The following is a 5946-nucleotide window of genomic DNA, read 5'->3' as shown; positions in this document are numbered from 1 at the left end:
TTTTTTTTTTTTTTTTTCTATCCGTAAAGAAGTCTACGAAGGTGGGCGATGGAAAGTCGCGAGTGAACTAGTCCGACCAGCGCGGCTTCTAATCAGGATAATCGTGATGCGCAATCGACGATCGCGAGGTGGACCGAGGAGGACGCGCGCGGGTCGTTTCGCCGTCGATTAGGTGGGTTGACAGGTTTACGCAGTGACGCGCACGACTATATCGCGCGTATCGTGTATCAGATGAGGAGTCGTTATGAGGCAGGAAGTGTTAATGATACCCCTGCTCATTCGCGCTGGACGCTCGGCTGTAATTATCAGAGCTGGTGGGGCGTGAGGAAGCCTCGGCGGGGAGAGCGCGGAGCGGGTGTTGTTCTCTCTCTTTCTCTCTTTCTCGTCCGTTCCTGCGGCTCGTCCTCTCAACGTCGGCGTAGAATTGATAGTTATTAGACGGCGGAACCGGGGAGAGAGCACGGCTGCGTTCTCTCTTTGTCGTCTAATGAGAACCCCTGACACGCACGGCAATCCACTGTTTGACTAACACTTCTCTTTCTCTCTTTCTCTATCTCTTCCTTCTCTCCTTTCCCGTCCCCCGCGCTTCTCTCTTTCTCTCTCTCTCTCTCTCTTCCCCTTTCTCTCTCGTGTATCTCGCGCTCGCGTGGATTATGGTTTACCTCGATCGGGCGAGCAAATAATCCGCGTTTTTATGTTCCGCCATCGAAAGGGCCCTTCTCGGAAAGAGGAGGCACGGCCATGTAGTAAAGAAGGGAGAAAAGTGTTACGGATAAATGGGGGATTAGCGCAACAACATTGGCCACGGTGTATAGTTCTGGTCGCTCTTCTGCTCCCCTTACGGCCTCCGCAGCGCGTTCACGGGAATGTGGCAAATTCATTACCGGTACCCGCGGACCACGCTCTCGTCCGCGCGATATCGGAGGCGCAGTCCGCTCTTCTTGTTTGATATAATCGGCTGAATAATGATCGTCGCGCGTTCGCTTCGCAAATAACGCGCGCTCCGCAGCGGCGGATGGGCATTATTGTGGAATTAGAATATCGCAGCGCGGTTTGAGCGAAGGGCAAAAATGACGGCCCATTGCTCAAGTTTAACTTAATCCACTTGGACGATCGTGGAACCGTTTCTTATTTATCTCGCGAGAACCCGCGGACTCGCGCTATGCAAGCGCTTCCCCGTCGTAAATCGCTCAGCCCTCTGAAGTGACTCTGCGGAGTGACTTTGTAGCTGCTTATGTCGTGGCATCATCGATTACACGCAGAACTTTATACATTCGAGAATGTTTCCGGGTTCGCGAAACAAAGCTACTGCCACGCGCAGCGTGGGAACTATTAACACTAGAAGCAGTCAAATGGTTTCTAGTTTCTTGGAGAAATGACAGAGAGAGAGAGAGAGAAGTTTATAACTGTGCATTTTATATTTTTAATTGACGTATGACGTAATTGACGTTGAATAAAATTAAGAAACATTGAATTACATTTCGAAATTAAAAGACGTTGAATTACATTTAGTCAAAAAAATTAACCTTCCACGATCATTTTTTTGAACATACGGTACAATCTGGGTCTGTCAAACACGGGCAACATTGAACTACCATACATAATTTTGTTAAAAATCAATATTTTTTGATACATTTATACTGTAGAAAAACTTCTAACATACAGAAGAACCTCAGCTAAAATAATCGTGGTCAATACAGAATCTGCAGATTTGCGCTATTTTGAAATTTTCCCTTTATGAAAGCTGGTTAATCCTGAATATTCATTCAGGTCTTATAGATCCAACATTGCACATAGAGAATTAAAAAAATAACTAAATACTTTTTCTTTGCATTCATATTTTTTTAAAACTCTGTTATTCTGATCTATCTGCTAGAAATAAGTCGTTAATTGTCGATAGTTCTAGTATTAAAGAACCTATCTCATTTTTATATGGATGTTAGGCCGTAAATAACAGAATTTAGATTAATTGAAACATTATTAGAAGACCACAATATTTCATAGACATCTTCTAGGTCGAGGCTGTTCAGAGATAGGCTTGAATTGGAAAAATGTACTAAATGGTATCTTTTTATTCGATTTTTCGACGTCCAAGACACTTCTCTATGATGATGATGGTAATAAGTAATATAAATTATTATGAAATATCAACTCTTGAATCGTCTATTGTCTGTTTCAGCAACAGATACTAGATTTTTAATAGTCCATCATACCTTCATCAATCAATGTACGATTTATTACTCTATTAGTCTTGAAAGATTCAAAATGACAAAGTTTTTTTGTTTTCACGTAGAAATTTAATTTTATGGGTGATTAATGGTTTACGTGGAGAGACGTATAGTTTGAAAAATACTTATTTCGCAATGGATTCGCGTTTGATCTCACGATCGAGTCCCAAGATCAATGAGCAATGCTGTTTTTGTATTTATCGTCGTGAAACGTAACTTTATACGACATAACTCAGCTGAAGGAAGCGAGACATGCTCAACGATATAATCTCTTGAACCGATAGATTTCTTCCTTCCAAGGTCGTCGTCGGCCCCCCGAGAGAGAGTCTGAACGAAGATAAAATATAATAAAGAAGATCGTTAAGTAACGCATAGCGTCGCAGCCGGACGATCCGTGTGACACCCTTGAAACAATCGAAACGGTTGAGGAGAGGGATTATTACTCTTAATGAGCACTGGTTATTTCTTTGAGTGGCTTTGATTTACCCTCCCTTCCGTCCTCTGCTACCTCCGACATCCTCGACAGCCAAGAGAGTCTGTCTCGTGTATTTCCATGCACATATATGCGTGTGTGTACACATATAAAAATACATATTGCACTCAAATAAAATTTATTTGTGTTTGGAGTATATATATATATATATACTTCAAACACAAGTAAATTTTATTTGAATGCAATATGTATTTTTATAAGTATATATATATCCGTAAATATTTATTTTTTATGATAGATATCATAAACTCATTATAAACGTCAAATTTACTCAAAATACATTTTGATTTCTAGTAAATTTAACATTTTAATCAAGAATATTAAATTAAAATTTTAAAGGAAAATTAAGAAAGGGTCAATTTAAATTAAAGAATAAACTAAATTAAACAATATTAAGTTAAAATAAAGATTAAATAAAATTGAGTTGGAAAATAGAAATTAAATAAAAAATTCGGTTTGCTTACTAGATAAAGCAAAAAGTTAACTATTTCTTCAATTAAGTTTTCTAATAATCTTGTAAAGAGAATAAATCCTTTTTTAGAGTACATTATAATGAGCTTTTCTAAATCTCGTGATAATTATATTTTAAGACTATTGAGGAAACATTTTTTTTGTTGAAGATAAATATTATACTTAAAATTACTTAATAGGAAGAAAGTAAACTAAATAAATCGTTTTTTAACAATAGAATAATATTTTTCTGTGTGTACAATACGCAATCTCTCTTTCCCTCTCTGACTCTCTCTCTCTCTCTCTCTCTCTCTCTCTTTCTCTCTCTCTCTGTGAAAAAACTTTCCGGAAATGCTTAGCTATGAAGCTTTCCTATTAGATATCGTTTTAAATGTCACTGGAAAAAGAAAAAGTGTCTTCCAGGATGGACGCTGACTATCCGTTTAAATCTGTGGAGAAGGAGCGCAACACGCACGTGGTAGCGTGCGCGCGCGCGCATCATCACTTTTGTCTCGTCCTCTCAGAGAGGCTCATTTGCGTACGGATTGAGATAGTAGTGCTTCGGTGCTGTCCCAATGTGTGTTTTTGTTCAAATGTGTGACCGCGTACGAGCGCGCGAGATTCTGATTGCCGGCCGCTCCCAAGTCCACAGTGATCGTCATCGCGACTCGGCCTCTCATTATTTCATTTCAGTTATGCCGCTACACTTTAATCCTCAGCACTCGGAATTATTCTGACCGTGATATTAATAGAGAGCGAGCGTGCTCACGCAGCATTTAATGGGAGTTTAATAATACGCACATATAGACGCGCTGATATACTGTAGTTTCCTTCGTATCTTAATAGCTGAGATATTTTGCGCGCTATCTATAATCAATTCAGTCGAACAGTTTATTTGCGAGATACGTTGGAATATACACACAATATATACGCTACGTTATCTATAAAAAACATGCATTATCGTTTATTAAATTATTATATATTTTGGTAATGGGATATTTTAATGTGTCTTCTTTCCAATCAATCGTCTAATTTAATTGTTGCAGACTCGAGAAGTCTCGTCTCTCTCGGACGCTCCAGGTGTGAGAACCGCTGATGCCGAGATTGCCGCGACACATGCTGGAAATTTGTTCGGCGGGAATTTACGAGCGAGTTTCCGTGTCAGACCCAATACCGTAGTCGCTGTTGGTAAGTAGGTATAGCTCTGTATATATCCTGCCGGCCATAAACTCGTATTCGAGGACCAGCGAGCAGAATAATCGAGAATGTCGTTAGTTAGCGCGCTCAGGAATTTTAACGGCTGTTCGGGAGGCGCGCACGGAAAAACGCAATTCGTCATACGCGTCGTTGTCGCACGTTCGAAGTAGCACGTTGTCGAATGACGGTCACTCCGTGATCGTGAAGAGAATTGACTATGCCGGAACCGTTTCGCGAGCTCGTCGCGAGGCTCTCGGAGGTCTCGCGGAGATCATTAAATCAGTCTGGCGAAATTGACATTATAAAAGCTGTCGTACAAATTACACTTTACCAAATTAGGTTGCGGAAAGATATCTTCACATTCAATTAACTCTACACGGAGAAGATATTGTAATGAAAATTGCAACAAATTTTTGCGATCTTGTAGACCATACATAATTATGACCGAGATTATCATATATATTCGCTTAACAATGTCATGTACGTTTGGCTTTTTACTATAAAATTATTATAATAAAAGTATTGTAATTACAATGTTTTAACCCAGCTTGACAAGAAACATTGCAAAATTAAATGTAATCTTAACGCAATTTTATTATAATTTATTATATGTAATTTTATTATATGGTTTTCTCCATATAAAGGCGACAATCATACACTGAGAAAAAAAATATCTAAAAAGTAAAAAATATTTAATGAATACTAACAATATATTCACTTAAATCTAAATTCTTTTATTTAAATAGAGTAAACAATTGTTTTTATAAGGAACTAAGGTTTTAAGAAAATGTATATTGCCTTATTTGAAAAATATTTTATATATTAATATAAGTAAAACTATTAGTATATTACATTGTGGTATCCACTAAAGTATATTATTAAAATCCGCCAAATAAATATCTTTTATTTTTTAGATGTTTTTTCTCTCAATGTAGATAAGATAACGACAACTGTAATTCTCCTCCGTGTAGAATCGACAATCGTAGATAAGATTCTTTCTTTTTTTCTCGTATATGTGCATTTTTTTTATTTATTGACACGTGCACTTCACTTGGAGGGCTCACGAGCCACCCTCCTCCACCTAGATCTGCTTGCGCGCATAATGAATGGCAAATATATCGGTGTCGTCAAGCGTATATCCTTTTATCATTATCTCATTCGCGTTAAGAGGAGGTGACGCGTCAGCGGAGACAAGAGTGAGAGGAAGAAAGAGAGATGGAGAGCGAGAGAGAAAGAGGGATCTCGCTAAAACCGCGATCAAGCTTCGGAATGCATCTGGAGACCGATACGATATCGTGGTGGCGAAACGTGCGATATTTCACGTCGCTTAAGGTAATAAACACGATCGCTTTTCCCATATGCGCCATACGGCGGATATGCAAATCGCGCGACGCTCGCCACTTTGCGTCAGAATTGGCTCGATACGTTTAATCGCCGATTAAACGATGATCCAGATTAACGTGGAATTTTAAACGGTCCCGGCTCTCTTTCTCTCTCTCTCTCTCTCTCTCTCTCGCGCGCGCGCGCGCAAGAATGAGAGAGGGAGAGAGAGAGAGAGAGAGAGAGAGAGAGAGAGAG

At 39.3% G+C, this 5946-nt stretch overlaps 1 protein-coding gene and 1 long non-coding RNA gene across 9 annotated transcripts in view; one reads left to right on the top strand and one right to left on the bottom strand.

Moving 5' to 3' along the window:
- Positions 1 to 4346, top strand: part of LOC116848728 — a 74474-nt gene extending 70128 nt beyond the window's left edge. The window contains exon 3 of the long non-coding RNA XR_004379007.1: positions 4218 to 4346. This is a non-coding gene — a long non-coding RNA (uncharacterized LOC116848728). The remainder of the gene's footprint in view (positions 1 to 4217) is intronic.
- Positions 1 to 5946, bottom strand: part of LOC116848725 (zinc finger homeobox protein 3) — a 680554-nt gene that overhangs the window by 10413 nt on the left and 664195 nt on the right. The gene's annotated exons all lie outside the window — the stretch shown is intronic.

The sequence above is a fragment of the Odontomachus brunneus genome, unplaced genomic scaffold (assembly GCF_010583005.1).
Source record: "Odontomachus brunneus isolate Ranch 3 - 2012 unplaced genomic scaffold, Obru_v1 Obru_scaffold_099, whole genome shotgun sequence".
NCBI classification, from domain to species: Eukaryota; Metazoa; Arthropoda; class Insecta; order Hymenoptera; family Formicidae; genus Odontomachus; species Odontomachus brunneus.
This window is presented reverse-complemented; position numbering and strand designations above follow the sequence as displayed.